Raw genomic sequence first — 23445 nt, 5'->3', positions numbered from 1 at the left:
CATAGAGAAAAAAAGTAAATATACTCAAAAACATTCAGCTTTTAGATTATAAAAATTGTTCTTTTTGTTACTTCAGGAGAAATTCAGAAGGTCATTTAATTCTGATTTGGACAGAAGTGTCACTTTCTCCTCCTGCCTCATAAATAATTATTTTCACATGGGAAATTGATGTTCTACTTGGCGTCACCCCATGCTTACTTTTACTTGCACAGTATCACATTTTAACTTAGAATCTATCTTTGGCTTTGCGGAATATCATTTATTTGAAAGAATGCTTAACCTGTGCTTCAGCAGGCAATAAGGAGAGTACCTTTTAGTTCTGTTGTCTCCAGTAGGTAATATACACCTGGTACTTAGTAGGTGTTCATTAATTGAAATGGGCTTCCTTGGTGGGTCAGTGGTAAATAATCCACCTGCCAGTGTAGGAGACACGGATTTGATCCCTGGCTCAGGAAGATCCCCTGGAAAAGAAAATGGCAACCCACTCCAGTATTCTTGCCTCGTGAATCCCATGGACAGAGGAGCCTAGCAGGCTTCAGTCCGTGGGTTCGCAAAGGAGTTGGACAGGACTTAGGGACTAAACAACAACAACAACAACAATTGCAGTGATTGAAAAGAAAGAAAGTTTTCTATGCAATTAACCATTGCTCTTCAGTAGGTACAAAGTTTTGATTAGGCAAGATGAAAAGATTCTAGAGAGCTGCTGTGCAGCCTTATGCCTACAGATTACTGTATTATGTACTTAGAAATTGCTTGAGGCAAGATTTCATGTGAAATATTCTTCCTATGATAAAGAATAGAAACAAATGAAATTTGATTTCAAAGTGTTTTTATTTATTTGTGTAAATATGGTCATGCATTTTTAAAGTTTCACCAGCTAGCTCTGACTTTCGCCCTGAATGAAGTCTAAGAGAGCAGAATCCTGTATGTAACTGACCTAGCATTACTTCTTCCTTTAATGGCTGCTTATTCACCTTCCACCTAACCAGTAGGGTTTGTCTACTCATTGATTTAATTTTTATATTACCTATCTGACTGAATGTGCTACTAAAATATAGATATTTTCAATTCAAAGCTAGAAACAGATTTGTTAATGTGGAAAGTGACTAAAAATAATATTTTCCTAACTTTGAATTAGTATGTTTTGAACTGTGCCCATAATATCAGCAAAGTTAACATTCATTGTGATTTCAGTTACTTTCATGGTGAACTTTTTAATCTCAGTTCAACTCCTATGACTGTATCTCCTTAATGGTTTGGTTGGGATATGGTGGCTCCTGAAGCACTATTTGCTTCACTTTCTTAGATCCAGATGCTATTAACCAAGAAGTGGGTCAATCAAACCAGAATAAATCTTGCAGAGACCCCATTCTGCTAAGATAATGTTTTCATGATTTATGCATTGTGGCCAAAAGATGTTGAATATCAGTTTTGATAATTAAAATACCTCTTCTTTGCAATTCTGAAAGAACTCTTCTTATCTTGTGCTGTATAAAGATGACAGAAGAATAAGTTGAAAACCAAACTCATGTGATAAGTCTCATGTAGATTACCTATAATTAGTATTTATGTGTATATGTTTATATTCTGGATAGCTTTGCATTATATGCAATCATCACTTAAGTATGGCTCCAGTATTACCTACACTAAGTACAAATCTTACTTTATTAATATAAATGTTAAATCAATATTTTTCAAAATTTAAAACAGCATTTTATATTCAAACTCTAAAATATATGTTCTCAAACTCTAAAATATATGTTCTCAATTAATATATGTTCTCAATATGTGTTCTAAAATATATGTTCTCAATTTAATATAGGTTAAATCAGTATTTTTAAAATTTTAAAAGAACATTTTATACTCAAACTCTAGTGCTTGCTTCGGCAGCACATATACTATACTCAAACTCTAAATATATGGTCTCAATTAGTATTTGAAATTCCACAATAAAATGGATATTGTGTTAGATTAAGGCAATGGGACAGAACATTTCTATATTTCCATGTCTTATCTATTAAAAAAAATCACTGAATGAAATTTTGAACCAGATTACCTAAGGGTAGCATCTCTTAACCTGGTTTAGATGCCCTGTTAATTCTACCTAAAATTTCGTTTCTACATTCCTTGGTGACACAGATGGTAAAGAATCCTACAATGTGGGAGACCCAGGTTTGATCCCTGGGTTGGGAAGATGCCCTGGAGGAGGGCATGGCAGCTCACTCCAGTATTCTTGCCTGGAGAATCCCCATGGACAGAGGAGCGTGGCGGGCTACACTCCACGGGGTTGCAGAGAGTCAGACATGATTGAGCGACTAAGCACAGAACATACCTGTCCAGTTCCATGTTGATTGATCAATAGATTAATAGATCCATTTAACAGTTATGTATCTAGTGCCTACTGTTTGTCAGTCAGTGGTTTAGATTTATTGGGCTCAAAAGTGAATTAAACAGACAAAAACATTCCTTTTCTTGTGGAGTTCGTAATAATCACAGTTAGGATACTAATTGTAGCGAGCTCTCTATATTTCTTTTGGCGGTTTCATAGTATTTAGCCTTTGCAGAGCCAGCTTTAAAAAATCCTCTAACTATTTTCTTTCTTGATAATTGCAACATCTGTACAAAATGACAAAGATATGATGTTCCTGTCATGTAAATGCCTGATGCAAAAGAAAAAAAAACCAAACAACCTTTTGCACGACACATCCCAAACCCTTCATAAATTTTGGTGGGAATGGAATAACTCATATAGAATATGGACTGCCTTCTAAATAATTTAAAAAAAATCATTCCCTATTTATCAGAAGTTTGTTATTGTTTCTCTTATTCTATTTGCATACATCCCCATTGCCCAACAACTAGAATTAAGCCTGTAAGTTTGTTGCTCTGCTGGGGTTTGATTGTTTAGTTATTTTCTTGTCACTGAAACGTTGGTTATGCTATCAACCTTTGTGACCAATGTTTATTTGTGTTCTCAGATTTGACTGTAGTTAGCTAGTTTATTTTGAGATAATAAAATAATCCTTAAGTTTCACTATTCCCTAAGAAGACCTATGCTGAATTTTCAAACATATAACTATATCTTATGAAAACAGTATGTAAAATGTTGGTGTAATTTTTACTTTTGAACATCCATTAGACATTATGACCTATATGAAAATGTATTTTATTTATTTATTTCAGATTTTAGTGTATTTTGCCAAATCATGACATTCAATAAACAAAATATTTTGTATTATGCTTAAGCTTTGCACAAGGTAATTTTTTTTTTTTTCTGTTTGGAAATGATTAAATGGTAGTATTTCTTTTAGGACATATCTTCATTTTTGTTAATTAAAAGATAGAGTAGAAACAAAGAGTTCCAAGTAACATGTTAAAAAAACAAATCTCTTTTTTGAGTATCAGGGAGTTCCTAGGGGGAAAAAAAAAAAGACAAGAAAATTAAACTACCTAGTAATTGTTCACTTTGTTTACTACAGTCCCTTACAAGAAAAGACTTCAAACTCTCTGGGAATGTTTGAATGATGCTCTTTCCTACAACAGCAATCCTTAAATAAATATGTAATCCAATTTAAAAGGCTAAAAGAAATAGAAGAGGGAGTATTTGTAAGTGTGAACTTTTATTCAGAACATCTTTGAACATCTCAGCTTAAATTGAATCCCCCCCCTGTGTGTGTATACATATGCACGTGCCGTGTTGCTCAGCACACTGAAATCACACATACTCCTCACTATACTGCACACTCCGTGAAAGCAGAGTCATGGCCGTATCTCAGGGCGTGGACAGGGCCCGACACAGTCTGCAGCGAGTCCACGTGTGTGAGAGTGAGAGAGCTCCTGTCTGCCTCCCTGACTCTGCTCTTGCCTTCTCCGATTTCTTAGTTTCCTTTACTGGCTTAAGGTTTTTTTTTTTAAATTAAAAAAAATTTTTTTAATTCAGCTTTCCCCCCACCCCCCAATCTAAGTGATCATTTGGTATATAATTAAGTGATCACTGTGATAAATATTCAATTACTTAAAAAAATTTTTTTTTCTTGAGGTTTAAGTTACTAAAATAAGACATGCTTATTTAAATAAAACCTATATGCTGCAATCTTGATATGCTTTTTATTTTTAAAATTAGCTTCTTGCTTTATCTTATTGAAAATGGACTTTGGTTAAAGAAATGCATGTGCTGAGTTTAAAAATCAAATAAAACAGAAGGTTTATTGTAGTGAAAAATAGCAGATGTCTGCCTTGCACCTTCCCACTGTCCAGTCCAGCTATACAGAAGGAACACATTTCTGGTATTTATAACCATAATTATAAATGATATGCTTATTGACATTACTTGATTTATCTATTTTAAACATTAATTTTGGTTAATGAAAATGGAGAAATTAATGGGAGAGAATGGCATATCAATAAAAAAGTGACATAAAAACTAAGCTGATATATGCTACAATAGAACTCTACGTAAGTGTTTTGGGCCCATAAAAAACAGGTTGGCATTTTAGGTCTTCCAGACTCCCTTTAAGAATAGCTGTTGTTTAGCTTCCACCAGCAGTAAACAAGAGAGCTCATCTTTCTGTATTCTTGACAACACTGAGTAGAATCCAGTACTCAGATTTATGCTATTCTGATGATGTAAGTGGTATATCATTTTAATTTGCATCTTCCTGATAAGTGACTTGGAGCATTTTAGACTATTTGAGAGCTGTTCTGGCTTCCCCTTCTAATAAGGCAGTGCCATTTCAAGTTTTTACTTATTTTTCTATTAATTTCTTCTGAGTATTCTAATATTGATTCTTTGTTGGTGTTAGGCTTCTCTCAGTTTATCTATGATGTCAGATGAAGCAGAGCTGGACCCTATTATCCTCCCCCCCATATCTTCTGCCTGTTTTTTGTCTGTGGAAAACTTTCGTCAAAGAATAAGTTTAATCAGAAAAATGAGAACATGTGGAAACAAAGGAAAACAATCAAAGGAGACCAAATAACGTACTCGTTAAGTATAGTCAAGGACCTTTAATTCCTTCTACAGGGCTATAGATAACATTCTGAACCTTATCCAGTGAGCTCTCTTATAGATACTAAAACACTAGGTGGAAGAAGTTAGCTGTATGATGACCAGGCTGTTCCCATGACATGCGGTGCTGGTGGTTTAGTTGCTAAGTCGTGTCTGACTCTGGCAATCCCATGGACTGCGGCCCACCAGGGTCCTCTATCCACAGGATTACCCAGGCAAGAATACTGGAATGGGTTGCCATTTCTTTCTCCAACTCACAGCATAAGTGACTACAGTTCCAAGAATTGATCGCAAAAAAGTGGGAACAACTGGATCCTGGAATTGATAATTAACTGTATCTAAAACAATTAAGATGACAGTAGTCAGACCGCTGATGACCAGTTTGAAGATGACTGTGAGATGACTGTGCTGTTTCTGCATCTAGTCTCCCTGCCACACTTCTGTCTGCAAAAGCTCTTGCCCCAGTGGTTGCCAGTGCAGGGGGAGTTGGCCTTTGGACAGACATCTGCCTCCCTCCCCAGTTGCCAGCATATGAGATAAAGCAAACTTTCCTTTCCACCAGCCTGACCAATTAATTGGCTTTTGAGCAGCAAACAGCCAGACCTCACATACCTTTTGGCAACATTAGTCACTGAAAAATTCTCATTTTAACTTAGTAAAAGTCATTAATTTTATGTTTTGTTTCAGAATTGCCTTTTACTTCTAATTTTCAAAAAACTCTCCTGAGTGTTTTCTATTAGCTTTGAAAAGGTAACTTTCACATTTTTAAATTGTTTGTGTGCATGTGTGCTTAGTTGCTCGGTTTTGTCCAACTGTTTGCGGCCCCAGGGACTGTAGCCCGGCAGGCTCCTCTGTTCATGGGATTCTCCAGGCAAGATTAACTGGAGTGGGTAGCCATTACGTTCTCCAGGGGATCTTCCCAACCCAGGGATCAAATCCTGCATTGCAGGTGGACTCTTTACCATCTGAGCCACCAGGCTCTTTAGTTAAATTTCAAATTTATATATGGTGTAAAGTAAGGAGCTAAGTTTTTGCCATATTCTGAGACTATTTTTCTTTCTCTGTACAATGAGTCAGCACCAACCTTTTCTTTTACTTTTGTTATCATCTTTATCATATATAAAGTTATCATTGACCTGTGAATTTATTTCTGAACTCTGTATCTCTGTGTCTGTCCCTGAATTTGTTGTGTATCCTAATATTTGATAGAGTGAGATTCTTCTGTTTGCCCTTCATTTTTTAACTTAACTTTGATAATAATAGACATTTTATAACATACTTTAAAATGGATTTTTAGATTTTATTTGAAAGTCTAGAATTTATAGGTTGATTTAGGAAAAATTGATATCTGTGAATATGGTGAAGTGAAAAATAAGTCAGTATAGAATTAGAAAACAATTTAGGCTGCTACATTTTCATAAGAATTTTTTTTTTTTGGTGGCATATAGCAGGCAAGAAATTATTGGAGAAGAAAGATTAACATAAGTAAAGTCAAGGGTGGAGTCTGCTCCTATGCAAAATTTTGTCATTGAGAGAAATATGGAGAACAAAAGCAACAGAGAAAGAATGCTAGAATGCTAAGAATAGGAGTTTGAATTACCTATATTTTTGTAACTTTGAGTTATGTAATACTTAAGATTAACTAAAACAGTGGTTTCAAGTTATGCTTTGCAGTATATATATAAGCTTCCTAGAATACCCCCAGGGTAACTGGTGAAAGAATAGTGGTGGTACTGAGTATTTGGGATCCTGATTCAGTCAGAATGTTTCATTTTTATCTGCCTAATTAATTGACCTCTCACCAAGTTTCCATTGGAAGAAAGGATTTTTTAGCCAAAAGTGTTTGGAAATGATTTAAATAAAATTACTGCAATGCCTAAATGTTCAGTGAGCATGGTATATGATGTCAATCATCATTTTCAGTGCCTGTGGAAACATTGCTAATTGAACATGGTACTCTTTCCTGTTGCAGACGTAGGTTTAGTCTCCCTACAGCTTTCCTTGCGGTCCCTAGCAATCAGAGTTGCATGTTTCTTTCCCTTTCTCCCTTGCTTTTCACTTTTCTTTCTTCCGCTACTTGTAAAGCCTCCTCAGATAACCACTTTGCCTTCTTGCTTTTCTTTTTCTTTAGGATAGTTTTGTTGGCAGCCTCCTGTACAATATTAGGGACCTCCATCCATAGTTCTCCAGGCACAGTGTTGACTACATCTAATACCTTCAATCTATTTGTCACCTCCACTGCATATTCATAGGGGATTTGATTTAAGTTGTACCTGGCCAGCCTAGTGGTTTGCCCTGCTTTCTTTAGTTAAGCTTGAATTTTGCTATGAGAACCTGATGATCTGAGCCACAGTTAGCTCCAGGTCTTGTTTTTATTGACTGTATACAGCTTCTCCATCTTCAGCTACAAGAATGTAATCAATTTGATTTTGGTATTGATCATTTGGTGATGTCCATGTGTAAAGTCATCTCTTGTGTTGCTGAAAAAGGGTACTTGCTATGACCAGTACATTCTCCTGGCAGAATTCTGTTCGTCTTTGTGCTGCTTCATTTTGTTCTCCTAGGCCAAACGTGTCTGTTACTCCAGGTATCTCTTGACTTCCTGCTTTTGCATTCCAATCCCCAATGATGAATAGAACATCTTTTTTTGGTGTTAGTTCTAGAAAGTCTTCTAGGTCTTCATAGAACTGATTAGCTTCTTCACTAACTGTGGTAGGGGTATAGACTTGAATTACTCTAATATTGCATGGCTTGCCTTGGAAATGAACCAAGATCATTCTGTAATTTTTGAGGTTGCACCCAAATACCACATTTCAGACTCTCTTGTTAATTATGAGAGCTACTCCATTTCATCTATGGGGTTCTGGCCCACAGTAGTAGATATAATAGTCATCTGAATTAAATTTGCCCATTCCTGTCAATTTTAGTTCACTGATTCCTAAGATGTCAATGTTTATTCTCACCATCTCTTGCTTGACCACTCACAACTTACCTTGAATCATGGATCTAACATTCCAGGTTCCTATGCAGTACTGTTCTTATCATCAGATTTTACTTTCATCACCAGACACATCCACAACTGAGCATCATTTCTGCTTTGGCCCAGCTACTTCATTCTTTCTGGAGCTATTAGTAGTTCTTCTCCACTCTTCCCCAGTGGCATATCAGACACCTTCTGACCTGGGAGAAGAAATGCTTACTATCAGTTTGTTAATTGTGGAAAGATCTACAAAACTCATTAAGTGTGTGTTGAAGAGGCAATTGAAATCAGTCATGTTTTCAGTTGGAACCCTTGAGACATAAATAATTTTATTCTTATAAATTGCAAAATTTAATCATCAGAAGTTTAAACCTGGGAAATCAGGATAAGAATGGGAAGTAAAGTCTGTGTTTCTTGAAAGTATGATCAGTGCTATTGCTGTGGTCCTTACTTTGTACCAAACAGTGGCTTTAAAGTTTTCCAAAATGTAGGAAAGCAATTTTATACACGTTTGAAGATTCCCAAAGCAATGAATGCTGTATACTTACCTTTAGGTTTAGTATGTTTTATGGTGAAATCATTGAACTAATTGGGACATAAATTAAAAATTAATTTTCAAAGCAGTGACAATTGTTTGTCTCTATTAACAGGGCTGCCCTAATGTGATACTGGAATTGAATTTACCTTGGGCTCCATATCAAGGTTGACTTGCAAGTCTTCTTGAAGATCTGGGAGAAATAGGTAAGTGGCCTTTTGGTGATAAGTCTCTTTCATTCATTGTGCTTGTTTTTGTTTTTCTAAAGCTTATTTTTTCCTTTAAGTTTTTGGATAAGTATCTTTGCTCAAAGGTTTAAAAAAAAAAACACAAAAACTATCAGTGAACCATAGAGACATATCATGTGTGGCAATAGGAGTTTTTACCACTGTTTCTTCTCTTGGGCTTTTTATTTCACTTCTTATTGTGCTCCTTCTTCCTTTTAAACCTGATCTCTTCTTCCTAATCTCACTTTGTCTTTTGAAAATTAACATGAATTTATGAAGAATGTGAATTTGATTTTGAAATATTAGGAATAAATGATTAGACAAGAAAAGCACTTGAAGTATTTTCTGTCACCATTATGCTGGCCTATATATACTGATGTTTTCAATACTATTTTATTAAGATCCAGTTGATACTTAGGAGAATCTAGAAATGTCAGAAACTAAGGAGAATAGCATACTACTAATGATTTTTTCTTGAAAGTTTGATTTTTTTAAATAAACTTCTTGAGATCTAGCAAATCAGCTATTTAGAAATCATTTATTTTTTTTATATTATACTTCTTTCAGTATAATAGTAGTTTTCCTTGATATTTATGGTGCCAGTTTAGAGAACTTGAACTCCATTGTTTGTTATGAAACAAGGACGACAGAGATAGTATGAGCTGCAGTTCCAAGAGATGCAGATTTTATCTCCCACTCTTACTGTATAATGTCTCTGTGAAGTTAGTTTTCAGTGTCATTTCTTGATTATGGTATCAGTCAAGCAGTTATGTTATAGGGGGCCAAAGTTTTAATCATATAGTTACAAAAAGAAAACTAAAAAAAAAAATTCTAGATGAGTTGTTTACATCATTTCCCTCTCTTGTCTTTACCCCCAAAGAAAGGGGAACCCTGATGCCCTGACTTCTTAAAATTACTATTTTTTCTTGCCCATGCCACTTCAGAATTCTTTATCAAGTGGGTTCACCAAAAAATGTAGGATGGGTCTCAGGATCCTAGCTGTGATGCCTGAATTGCTGTAGCCATTTCTAAAACTCTATCTGGATAGATGCTCTGTATCTTCCCTGAGAGAATTTTGTCAATGTACTTGAATCATGTAGTCAGTTATTTCTCAGGTACTGTTTTGCCTATGGAATTTTGCTTGTTTTGTACCAACTTTATAATTCTGTCAGACATACAAGCAAAATCATTTCAGTTCAGTTGCTCAGTCCTGTCTGACTCTTTGCGACCCCATGGACTACAGCATACCAGGCTTCCCTGTTAATCACCAACTCCTGGAGCTTGCTCAAACTCATGTCTATCAAGTCAGTGATGCCATCCAACCAACTCACCCTCTGTCATCCCATGGAAGTCCCACAAACAAGAAGAATGACTCCACATGTATTTAGCATTTAAAATTTTGGAAACATTTTGATAACTTTTTACTTCATTTTACTTTTTCATTGAACTCATTAATTTTACTGTTGCATATTTTATGATGTAAGTAAGGTGGCCATTGTATTCATTATTTAGTAAGTGGAGAAACTGAAAGTTTTGGCAAAGAATTTCAAGGACTTAGAAAAAATGGTGTAGCTTATTGTGATATTATAGCTAATAATAAATAATTACGTGTTATTAAAACTCAGATCTGCTTACACGCAATCTTTTTTTCTTCTGTTATTTGTTCTTACTATGGATAATGGTTATGTTGATATATCCTGTCATTGTGAGACCTTTAATATTAAATTCTCATTTGTGGAGTAGTAATAGGACATTTGTTTTAGTAATAGCAGGGAAATTTTAGATTTATAAGTAGGAGTTACCTGAGAGTGAACATCATGGAACCCTGAAAGAAATGGCTTTTAGAAAATAGAGTCTTTTTCCCAGAAAGGTACATAATTGTGTATGTATTAAAATGCACAGCTATTTTCAAGAAATACTCATTTTCTTCTTTTCCACTCTTCTGTTCCTTTCCCTCCAGAAATCCCTTAAGTGAATACTTGTTTTCAAACGATTGTCCCCATTTTACCTCTCATAGAGGTTTACAGAACCTGACTTAGATTATACTAAATAAGAACTAAAGTATTCCACACAGCTTCCAACTGAGATTGTGTATATGGGTAAATGGTTACTTAAAGTGTGTATGTATATGTGCGTATTTTACTTCATAATATTTACAGTTATTTCCAGAGTTTCTATTGTAAGAGTATTAAATTCAAATAAAAGATCAGTTATTTCAGTGGAGTAGAAAAAACTTCATTCACATACTTATACATATTGCTATAAGTTTGATAAATTGTAAAAATTAGGCATCATACCTGACAAAATATTTGCTCTAATTTTCAAATTATTAAAAAGTAAGTGAACTATGCAGGAAGATGATTTGGCTAAGGAGGGGCTGGACAAGTGGTTCAAATATGTGGTGTGCACACATTTTTTGGTCAAATGAAACAGACTGAATAAAACTGTAAATACAGAGGCTGTAGCATATAGCTGTTGAGAATGTAAGCTTAGAAATCAGATTGCTTAGATTTGAATTATGGCTCAAAAACAAACCTACCATATGTGAAACCTTAGATAGGTCATTTAAACTCTCTTAACTCTTAATTTCTGAATCTGGAAAATGGAGATAATAGTACCTATTTCTTAGAGTTAATTTGAGGACTAAATGTATAAATACATATGAAGAGAATAGTAAGCTTTTTTTTGTAAGTTAGTTTTGTTTTGCTCCCTATCACGTGGGTCTCAAAGTTTGACTGTATTTTCCAGGCCACCTGATCCAGTGTCCTGACTAGCTTTCTAACTTTGGCCCATGAAATAGTAAAAAGGAGTTAATTTGTAAATGTGCATTCTGTGATTTGGTTAGCATGTGTATGAATTTTTGATAGCTGTGTACTAATATTTTAAAGCTTAAAATGGCATACATTTATTATGTTAACAATTTCCATAGGTCAGGAGTCCAGGCATGGCTTAGCTCAGTATCTTACAAGGCTACAATCAAAATATTGGCTAGAACGCATTTTCCTTTGGAGTTCAGTGTCTTTTTCCAAACTTACTGGGCTTTGGCCAAATCCATTTCATTGCTTTTATAGGACTGAGATCCACAGGTCCTAGAGGTTTTCCGCAGTTCTCATCCATGTGGCCCTCTCCATATACAGTTCACATAATAGTAGCTTGTATCTTTAAAATTAGTAGGAGAGTTTCTACTAATTGTTAGAAAAATAGAGTTACGTATCTATGTATGTGTATATATATTAGCATAACCATTGAAATAGCATCCCATAACCTTTGCCAGATTCTGTTAGAAGCAAGTCATAGTCCTGCCTGCCTGTAAGGGGAGGGACTTATATAGGGCATGAACCTGGGGACCACCCTAAAGTTTATCTGCCACAGCATGTTAAATTTCTTAATTTAAAATTAATTTAACCTAGCATTTTAGTTTTTTTTTTATTTAATTTAAATTTAATTTAAATTAAATTTAATAAAAAAAAGTAATATTGTCACTAGTGTAAAATTTTATTCTCAGTTCTGCTTATAGTATAAGTTTCAATGGGCCATTCCTCTCTGCCTAATACTGATCCATTATTTTAAGCTGGCTAGCCACCAAACTAAAACAGCATGTCCTGGTATTTAATATTCTCTGACAAAACCCTAGTATCCAACATTTTCTCCTCATTACACTGATGTGTATACCTTGAACTTGCCTTACACTCGCCCACATCTTTGTCTGTGTATATCCTGTTGTTTCTTCTCCCTTGTCGCCTGTAAATGTAGAGCACATTTACATCTCTGCCTCTTCCATTACACTTGTCCTATTTCTCTCCTCCTTTTTAGCCAACTCAGGACTTTTCCTGATAGTATCATGTGTTTATCACCTGTAGCCTTGCATATAATCGTATCTTAAGAAACATTCACTAAATATTTGAAAAGTGAAAGTGAAAGTTAACTCAGTCATGGCTGACTATTTGTGACACCATGAACTGTATAGCTGTCCAGGCTCCTCTGATCATGAGGTTTCCCAGGCAAGAAAGGAAGCTCAAATATATGAAATACCTCCTTAATTCAGAACAGTGGTCAGTTTGAGAATCATATTTTATTTTATTTTATTTATTTATTTTTGAGAATCATATTTTAAAGGATGGTTTTTATAAATTATCTGCTCTTACACTGACTCAGTAATCTGAAGTGTATCTCAATTAACCCTTAAATGACCTTTAGGAATCCAGTACAGCTTATATGTTTGAAACTGATTGCACATGGGAAGAATGTGAATCTTGGGGTCCAGAGGGTGAGCTGTGATAGGCAGCCTTTTAGATGGTCCTTAATGATCACCATCTCCTGGTTTTCATACAACTGTATTTTTCCCTCCCACATGTACCTTGTTTCTTGTGGCCAGTTGACTAGAATATGGTATAAGTAATAATATATTGCTTTTCAGATTGGGTTAGACAAGATATTAGGACATCTGTTTTGGGTGTTCTTTCTTGTTTCCATTTTTCTCTCTCTCTTTTTTCTCCTTCCCCCCTCCCTTCTTCCTTCCCCTTTCCCTTTTCTCTTTCCCTCTCAGACTCATGACTTGCTCTAGGGGAGGATAGCTGACTTGGTGAGATCCGTGTGGTGAGAAACTGTGCCCTCTGTCCAGTAGACAGGCCAGAACTATCAGTAACTACATCTTCTTGAGGAACCCTGAGCCTAAACCACCTAGAGGAACTACTCCTGGATTCCTGATTCCTGAAACCATTTGACATAATAATTTTTTTTTTGTCCAAAGCTGCTAAATTTGGAGGTAATTTGTTATGTAACAGTAGATAATTAATATATTATATACTACCCCTGAAAATTATTTCCACAAACTTCATTACTATTCTGGACTTTGCAGGAAATACAAAGATTAATACAGTATACAGGTATACTGAACATGTGGTCTCTAAAGTAAGTGCCGTGGGGAAGGCATGCATGTTTATGAGAAAGTGGGCTTAAGTGAGAAGAAAATGTGAAATGTTTAGATTTCACCTGGTATACTGATTTTATAATATGCAGAGGCCTCTTCTAGTCTCCTGCTCATTGAGTACATCAATGTTCGAGTGTCAGGACTGGGTAGATCTGGGTGCTAGTCTGGTGCTGATTCACTTTTAGAAGAGCTGTTTGAAATAGTTAAAAAACAAATAAGCAAACAAAACAATAACAACAAAAAAACTCTTACCTTTATGGAATCTGAGCTTTTAGAATCTATTCTACTAATCTATCATACTAGTTTTCCATCGTTCTCCTTTAATGTCTTTATAGAGGTGTGAGGAAAGCATCTAGATATATGTACACATATTTGGGGTTCAGTGCTTTGAAATGTATAAGTTAGAAAAATAATTCAGTCTCCATTAAAGTTAGTTGAGAAGTATGAATCAGCAAGTAATAGAACAAATTTTTGTATAAATTCACATTAAACTGTCATTCCAAATTTTCTTCCTATTGATTATACTGTAATCTGGGCAAAAACACAGCATTATATATTTTTAAAATTTTTAAAAAATTTATGTAGTTTTTAATTGAATGATAATTACTTTACAGAACTTTTTCGTTTTCTGTCAAACACCAACATGAATCAGCCAGAGGTATACATACGTCCCCTCCCTCTTGAACTTCCCTCCCATCTCCCTCCCCGTCCCGCCCCTCTAGGTTGATACAGAGCCCCTGTTTGAGTTCCCTGAGACATACAGCAAATTCCCATTGGCTATCTATTTTACATATGGTAATGTGAGTTTCCATGCTACTTTGTCTGTACATCTCACCCTCTCCTCCCCTCTCCCCATGTCCATAAGTCTGTTTTCTGTGTCTGTTTCTCCACTGCTGCCTTACAAATAAATTCATCAGTACCATCTTTCTAGATTCCATATATATGCATTAGTATATGATATTTATCTTTCTCTTTCTGACTTCCTTCACTCTGTATAATAGGCTCTAGGTTCATCCACCTCATTAGAACTGACTCGGATGTGTTCCTTTTTATGGCTGAATAATATTCCATTGTGTATATGTACCACAACTTCTTTATCCATTCATCTGTTGATGGACATCTAGGTTGCTTCCATGTTATAGCTATTGTAAATAGTGTTGCAATGAACATTGGGGTACATGTGTCTTTTTCAATTTTGGTTTCCTCAGGGTATATGACTTGGAGTGGAATGGCTAGGTCATATGATGGTTTTATTCCTAGTTTTTTAAGGAATTTCCATACAGTCTTCCATAGTGGCTGTATCAATTTACATTCCCACCAACAGTGCAAGAGGATTCCCTTTTCTTCATACCTTCTCCAGCATTTATCATTTGTAGAGTTTTTGATGATGGCCATTCTGACTGTGTGAGATGATTTTTCATTGTAGTTTTGATTTGCATTTCTCTAATAATGAGCGATGTTGAACATATTTTCATGTGTTTGTTAGCCACCTGTATGTCTTCTTTGGAGAAATGTCTGAAAATACAGCATTATATTTTTTACAAAGGGAAAAATTGAAACTGGTTCCTATAAAAAAAGGAGAGTTTACATTTGTAATATCTAATTTATGGCCTGGAGTGATCCACTAGTAAAATTTTTGGTACCATTATACAAAATAGCTAAATATGGATTTTAACTGGCTTGCTTTTCACTTCAACTGAACATTAAGTACATTTTTAATGGTCTTATTTGCTGGGAAGAGCAGCATTACAATAATTTGCTTTTTACAGCCTATATCAAATATGAACCAGCATCACTTATTACAAAGTTTGTGCTTTGGGAGGCATTTTCATGACATCTAAGAGTACTGCCCAACATTTCTTGGAATTAGTCTTTAATCATATCAGTTTCCAAAATGAGTTGTTGCTCATACTTACTGATTGTTTTGTGGTGAAACTCTAATCCACCAACTATATTTAAAATGTCATACAAATTTATAAGGAAAGGTTCACTGAAACTACTGTTATATTAGTAATTGCATGAAAATCTTACAGAAGAACTGCTATGCAGATTGAGTGTTTTCAGGGGTTTTTTTCCCCCTCTATGATATCCAGGGGGTGAATATGAAACTTCATTTTTAACCATTGGCATTTCAAGTTTTTACTATTATCTGCTGGAATACAAAGAACTATTACTGTAGGTGTCATGTAAAATAAAGTTAGAGTCTGAAGCCTACTTTAGCTGTTAGCCTTATTAAGGAGTTCTTCATGTGTTGAATCCAGCACCTGGTCTTGTGTAAGCTATGCTGTGAGAGCCTGGGGAGAGCTTTCTTTCTCTTTACTTTGGCTTTATTAAGACTCTGTCACATTTTCACTGTTGCCCTACCTTATCTAACTCTCTAGCTACAACTCACAGGACAGTAGGTCTAATATAGATTGACGCCTTTGTCTGAAGACTGATTGAAACTTGTGTCTTAGAGTTGCTAATGCTCACTGAACCATTTTATTGAAGATAAAGTAAATAAAATAGATTGCCATATGAGAATTCTCTGAAATCAAATGGAATAATTTGGCAGGTTTAAGCCCATGAAGAAGGCAAAGCAGTGAAACAGATGTGAATACTTTTTATGCTCAGTATATCAAGGGGAAAATATTCTTGTTATATTGGGCCTAAATTTTCATTCTTATTCATACAATTAAATGTTAAGCGTAAGTCTCAATTGGCCTATTATTTTTGGTCTTAAACAAGGGGTCCTCTGTATGAAAGTAACATGAATAATAACTTTTAAGACTATAATATTGTGGTGATTTTTTTCTTTGTCTTTTTCTCACACTTAAGCACATGAATCAGTAGCCTAATAAACAACACAAATGAATGAATTTGCTAAAATGCACTCTAGAATCTTAAGGTTGGGAAATAATAGTAAACCTTGGTCTACTAAAAGATGCTACCAATCTTGAACATTTTATTCATTAATTAAGAGTGTTTGTTCACATGAGAACAGCCTTTTTGGAAAACTGTCCTGTGATTTTTTTTTTTTGTCACCTTTGAATATGTGTTAGGCTTATATTAATAATTTTAAAATATTTGTTTTGTATGTATTGTCATCTGAAATAATCTTGGGGAGGAAAAAAAAAGCTGGAGTAACCTTAGCATCTAAAATTCCATGAGATTTTAATGCAAATAGCATATGATAACATGATAACATGTATTGACATATTTAATTTGTAAAATACAAGGATCTGAGCACTTGTGTGAAGACATGTGGAAAATCTAATGGAGGAAAATGAAGATCTCTTATTTGATTGCCTGGGTCAGATTAAAAGTAAATATTTATAGAAGAAAGATCAATAAAAGGGTTTTGTTAGAAAAGTTTCTGAACTTGCTAATTAAAGACAGCATTTCTCTTCAACCTTATAAAGAATCTGTCACATTAATACTTTCTTCCATAATTTCTCTTGTGGTTTCTCCATATTCAAGATAACTTCAGTTTATACCCTTCTTAAATATTTAGTTCATTTTAAAATTTTTTTGCTAATACATTTCATTCATTTGTTTCTCAGATAATGATTCATGCTTAATTTTAGTTATAGCCATTAAACACATGTTTTTTCTTGTCTCTGGGTACCCAGTAATTTTTTCAGTTCTCACAACCATGAACTATTTATGCAATAATGATTTCAACTGTCATCAGTTAGATGCAAAGTATATATGACAGTTTCATATTAGCAATAAACCATCTTAAAGAAATCTTTGACACTCTTTGACTTTTCAATTAATATTGCCAATTAAGAACTGCTATCATCTTAACCATAAATTTGACCCTTTTTCTCCTATAGGGTTCAGTCAGGGTTCAGGGTGACTCTGATACTGTGCAAGGCTGCATAGGAATAAACATATTTCATGTTCCCTTGTGAGTGAACTCAAATAGAAGTTATTGCATTTCAGTTTTCCTCGTATACTACAGCTAAAAGTATAATCAGTTGTTCAATGCTTATTAAATAAGCATTTTATATTTTTTAGAGTTTTATATTATTTGTGCCCTTATATTTTATATTTGTTTTCTTCATTGTTATAGTATGTGCATATTTCTCTCTGATTAACCAGAAATGTTAAAATTCATTTCTCTATCCAGAACTGCATCTTGTTTACTCTAAACTCCAACCATTTATCTCCTTTGACATTTTGATTTTCAATATGAACTTGTCTTCAAAAAATCATGTGTAGAGAAGTTTTCTTGAAATGAGAGCATTATGCTGAGACTCTGAGAAAACTTTAGTCCCTTTTAAATATATTCTAGACATTTAGCAACATGCCAAACTGCAAATGAGAGGAAGTTGTAATAAAGAGGTGCATTTAGTGAGTCTGTCTCTGATCCCACCCTTGATTTCATTATACCGTACCTTCTCTCTAGTCACCCTTTAATTCTACTTTCCAAGTTCTGATCAACATGCCAAAGAATGGGTATTTCCCCTCATCTCTAGGACATAGCATTTGTGTACTTCCAACTGATTTTAGAGTCAGCTCATGAAAGGTCATTAAAAGGGTAGGGTTATCACTCATTACCGAATGGCAGTATTTGAGTGTTAAAACATTTGTGAATTGTGTGTTAGAAAGCAGAGATAAATTTCTGAGGCTGATGATTAGTAGAAGTCGATCCATAACTTACTCTTATTGAGTTGTAACTCTTAGATTTCAATTACCATCGCGATTACTTAACATATTTATTGACTTCTATTTTGCACATTATTTCATATTTTTATCTTGTTAGCTAATTTAAATATTCTTTAGGAATTTCCATGTTGTTACAATGATTGGCAGAATACACATTTGCACATATGCAAATATGAATCATTCAAGAGAAATGACAGTATACAATTTTACAGTCACAGCGTACGAAATTTTGATGGTAAAAATGTATTGGCTTATTAGAAATTTATGTATGTGTGTGTGCTCAGTGGTGTCCAACTCTTTGCAACCCCATGGACTATAACCTGCCAGGCTCCTCTGTCCATCAAATTTTTGAGGCAATGATCCTGGAGTGGGTTGGCATTTCCTTCTCCAGGGGATTTTCCCTGCCCAGGGAGTGAACCCTCGTCTCTTGTGTCTTCTGCATCGGCAGGCAAATTCTTTGCCACTGAGCCATGAGAGAAGTCCTAGAAATTTATATAGATATTCTAATATTAATTTACTTAATGCATACTGATATAGAACTTCCTATTGCCAAATACTTCTGTATGTTATTTTAAAATAGTTAATCAAAAGACTTGAACTAAAAGTTTTCTTTTTACTTACCCAGATTATGTGATGAATAAATAATTGGCAATTTTGCCTCTTGTGACATCAACACATAGGTATTATTACTGTGTGATTTTAATGTAGCAATGAAATGAGCTAAAAAATATTAACTCACAATAACTTTAAGAGGAGGTACTATAGTCTCATTTTAAGATGGAGAAACAGATATAATTAGAAATTAGTAAGAATAGAGTCAGAATTTAAGCTTAGGCAATCTGGTTTCAGAATTTATAAGTTTAGCCTGGGAATTATTTTGGTGGATACTTCCTAAGGTCACTCCATAGTGAGTCACACTTTTAAATAATTCCCACCCCTTGAGTGAGGGCAGAACCTGTTGCTTATTTCTAGCCAACTGAACATGGCACAGGTGGTGTAATAGTCATTGCCATGAATATATTATGTTATATAAGACTCCATCTTAACAGACTGGAGCAAGAGTTTATCCTGCTGGACTTGAAGAAGCAAGCTAATGTCTTTTGAGAGGACTTGAGAAATTGTCATGTGGCAAAGAACTGTGAGCAGCCTCTCAGGAGCTGAGGCAACCTCTTCCCTTCATAAAAGCAAGGAACTAAACTGTGCCTATTGTCACATGGGCTTGGAGGATAACCTGGAGCTCCAGGAAAGTACACACTCCAGCCAACACTTTGCAAGAGTCTGAGCGCCAGCTTATCTGCTCCAAGACATCTGACCCACAGAAGTTTTAGGACAATAAATATACGTTGCTTAAAGCTACTAGGTTTGTAGCAGTTTGTAGTAAATTTTACACAGCAATAGATAATTACAGACACTTGAACAACATAGGTTTGAGATGCATGAATCCACTTGTACACTGGATTTTCTTCTGTAAATTGGTACTATAATAGTACAGAATTTGTGGTTGGTGGACTGTGTGGAGGGTCCATACCCCCACAACCAGCATTTTTCCAGGGTCATCTGTAATACAGTTGTGAATAGTTGAAATAAAACCCTAAAGACTCCACCAGAAAATTACTAGAGCTAATCAATGAATATAGTAAAGTTGCAGGATATAAAATTAACAACACAGAAATCCCTTGCTTTCCTATACACTAACAATGAGAAAAAAGAAAAAGAAATTAAGGAAACCATTCCATTCACCATTGCAACAAAAAGAATAAAATACTTAGGAATAAATCTACCTAAAGAAACAAAAGACCTATACATAGAAAACTATAAAACACTGATGAAAGTAATCAAAGAGGACACAAATAGATGGAGAAATATACTGTGCTCATGGATTGGAAGAATTAGTATAGTGAAAATGAGTATACAACCCAAAGCAATCTATAGATTCAATGCAATCCCTATCAAGCTACCAACGGTATTTTTCAGAGAACTAGAACAAATAATTTCACAATTTGTATGGAAATACAAAAAACGTCGAATAGCTAAAGCAATGTTGAGAAAGAAGAATGGAACTGGAGGAATCAACCTGCCCGACTTCAGTCTCTACTACAAAGCCACAGTCATCAAGACAGTGTGGTACTGGCACAAAGACAGAAATATAGATCAATGGAACAAAATAGAAAGCCCAGAGATAAATCCACGAACCTATGGACACCTTATCTTTGACAAAGGAGGCAAGAATATACAATGGAGAAAAGACAACCTCTTTAACAAGTGGTGCTGGGAAAACTGGTCAACCACTTGGAAAAGAATGAAACTAGAACACTTTCTAACACCATACACAAAAATAAACTCAAAATGGACTAAAGATCTAAATGTAAGACCAGAAACTATAAAACTCCTAGAGGAAAACATAGGCAAACACTCTCCGACATAAACCACAGCAAGATCCTCTATGACCCACCTCCCAGAATATTGGAAATAAAAGCAAGAATAAACAAATGGGACCTAATCAAAATTAAAAACTTCTGCAAAACAAAGGAAACTATATGCAAAGTGAAAAGACAACCTTCAGAATGGGAGAAAATAATAGCAAATGAAGCAACAGACAAAGAATTAACCTCAAAAATATACAAGCAACTCCTGCAGCTCAATTCCAGAAAAATAAATGACCCAATCAAAAAATGGGCCAAAGAACTAAACAGACATTTCTCCAATGAAGACATACAGATGGCTAACAAACACATGAAAAGATGCTCAACATCACTCATTATCAGAGAAATGAAAATCAAAACCACAATGAAGTACCATTACACCAGTCAGAATAGCTGGTATCCAAAAGTCTATAAGCAATAAATGCTGGAGAGGGTGTGGAGAAAAGGGAACCCTCTTACACTGTTGGTGGGAATGCAAACTAGTACAGCCACTATAGAGAACAGTGTGGAGATTCCTTAAAAGATTGGAAATAGAACTGCCATATGACCCAGCAATCCCGCTGCTGGGTATACACACTGAGGAAACCAGATCTTAAAGAGACACGTGCACCCCAGTGTTCATCGCAGCACTATTTATAATAGCCAGGACATGGAAGCAACCTAGATGCCCATCAGCAGACGAATGGATAAGAAAGCTGTGGTACATATGCACAATGGAATATTACTCAGCCATTAAGAAGAATACATTTGAATCAGTTCTAATGAGGTGGATGAAACTGGAGCCCATTATACAGAGTGAAGTAAGCCAGAAAGAAAAACACCAATACAGTATACTAACGCACATATATGGAATTTAGAAAGTTGTTAACAATAACCCTGTATGCGAGACAGCAAGAGACACACAGATGTATTGAACAGTCCTTTGGACTCTGTGGGAGAGGGCGAGGGCGGGATGATATGGGAGAATGGCATTGAAACATGTAAATTACCATATGTGAAATGAATCACCAGTCCAGGTTCGATGCATGATACAGGATGCTTGGGGCTGGTACACTGGGGAGACCCAGAGGGATGGGATGGGGAGGGAGTTGGGAGGGGGGTTCAGGATGGGGAAAACATGTACACCCATGGCAGATTCAAGTCAATGTATGGCAAAACCAATACAATGTTGTAAAGTAAAATAAATAAATAATTTAAATTAAAAAAAGATCCCATGTTACTTGCTGTTAATAATTCTCATAAGTAATGTGGAACTTGAAATGATTTTTGAAGAATGTGGCTGATCTGTTTGGAATTATAACTACATGATTGTGAAAAATCCTTTACACCTAAGAAAATCTGATTGAAGGTAACAGTATTTACATTTGGGAAGATCTGAAGATATGTTTGGGAAAGAGATATCTATTAAAATTTTTCTGATGGCTTTACAAGAAATACCAACTAATAATAAAGTGAATCTGAGCATCATTGAAGCACTTTAGTAGAAGGCTTGTTTGACCAAAGCACTGGAGGCAAGAATAACTTTCAAAGAAACATTCATCTTTCATGTCTGCTGGTAACCATGCCTAACTCTCTTCATGTAGATCATTTTTTACCTCTGTTTTATGTTTCCTTAGTCTGGTCACCCTTTGCTATTTGTTGTATGCCTTACAAATCTGAAATTAGTATTTATCTTTTTGAAAATACATATTTTATCTCACATTTTTAAATAGGTCATTTAGTTTCTTTACTGCACATGTCAAACAGTTGAAAACTTTGTGAATCATTGTCATCAACAATTTTAAAAGTAAGCTAATTTTAATCAAAACATGTAAAAGTGGAACACTGACAGCATATATCGATGCTACAAGGGTGAGGAAGGTATATGATATTTTATTCAATCATTTGTTACTTTATACTTTAGAGCTCCAAGTTTTATCCTACATGTATGGAATATCTTAATGAAGCTCTCTTGATTGTTTAATAATTTTTAAATTATGATGATAAAAATAAATATAGTGCTGGATATTTAATAGAAGTACTTAAAATGCAGTTGTAATTCAATAATTTATATAATTAGGTAAGTGTATTTAGGTACAATGAATAACTACATTTTAGTTTGTGTGATAAGAAATAGGCACATGGATCTACTCTAAATTTTTAAAATCTCTCACTACAGGATTGTTTATGGTATCGTAAAATAAGTAACCTAGTATTTATGACCACAGAAAGTAGCCTTTAAAAAACACTTTAGCTTCTATAGGTCTTTAGCTAATATGAGTGTCTAATTTTTACATCTTTAACTCTTTAGTAATCAACCACTTGGGGGATAGTGTGTGTATTTTTTTTTTTTTTTGGTGGGGCTCAGTGTTGGACTGGAGAATAAGTAAAATATGTAAATTTTATTGAAAGTACCCTTCACTGTTATTTTAAAAATAGGATTTGTATGTGGAAATTCTGAGATTCAAATTTCTTTCTTTCTCTATGATCTGTGTTCTTTTCATGATACTTTGTCTTTACTGATTAAAGTTAACATTTTCCACATGTTCTCCTTAACCCATCCAAAGAAGTGGTTTGAAATATTTCAATAACAACTTTACAAGCAAAATATTTAAAAATAGAAAACAATTCTGCAAGCTAAAAAGACACATTACATATACAGTCAATAGTAAGCTACATCCCTTGTATATATTTTATCTTGAAATATTTTATG

At 34.7% G+C, this 23445-nt stretch overlaps 1 protein-coding gene across 3 annotated transcripts in view; it reads left to right on the top strand.

Moving 5' to 3' along the window:
* Window positions 1–23445, top strand: part of FOXP2 (forkhead box P2) — a 628727-nt gene that overhangs the window by 191925 nt on the left and 413357 nt on the right. For all 3 annotated transcript variants that reach the window (XM_043463145.1, XM_043463144.1, XM_043463146.1), the window contains exon 3: window positions 8636–8726. The gene's annotated coding sequence lies outside the window, so the exon portion shown is untranslated. The remainder of the gene's footprint in view (window positions 1–8635; window positions 8727–23445) is intronic.

This window comes from Cervus canadensis, chromosome 3 (assembly GCF_019320065.1).
Source record: "Cervus canadensis isolate Bull #8, Minnesota chromosome 3, ASM1932006v1, whole genome shotgun sequence".
Classification (NCBI taxonomy): domain Eukaryota; kingdom Metazoa; phylum Chordata; class Mammalia; order Artiodactyla; family Cervidae; genus Cervus; species Cervus canadensis.
This window is presented reverse-complemented; position numbering and strand designations above follow the sequence as displayed.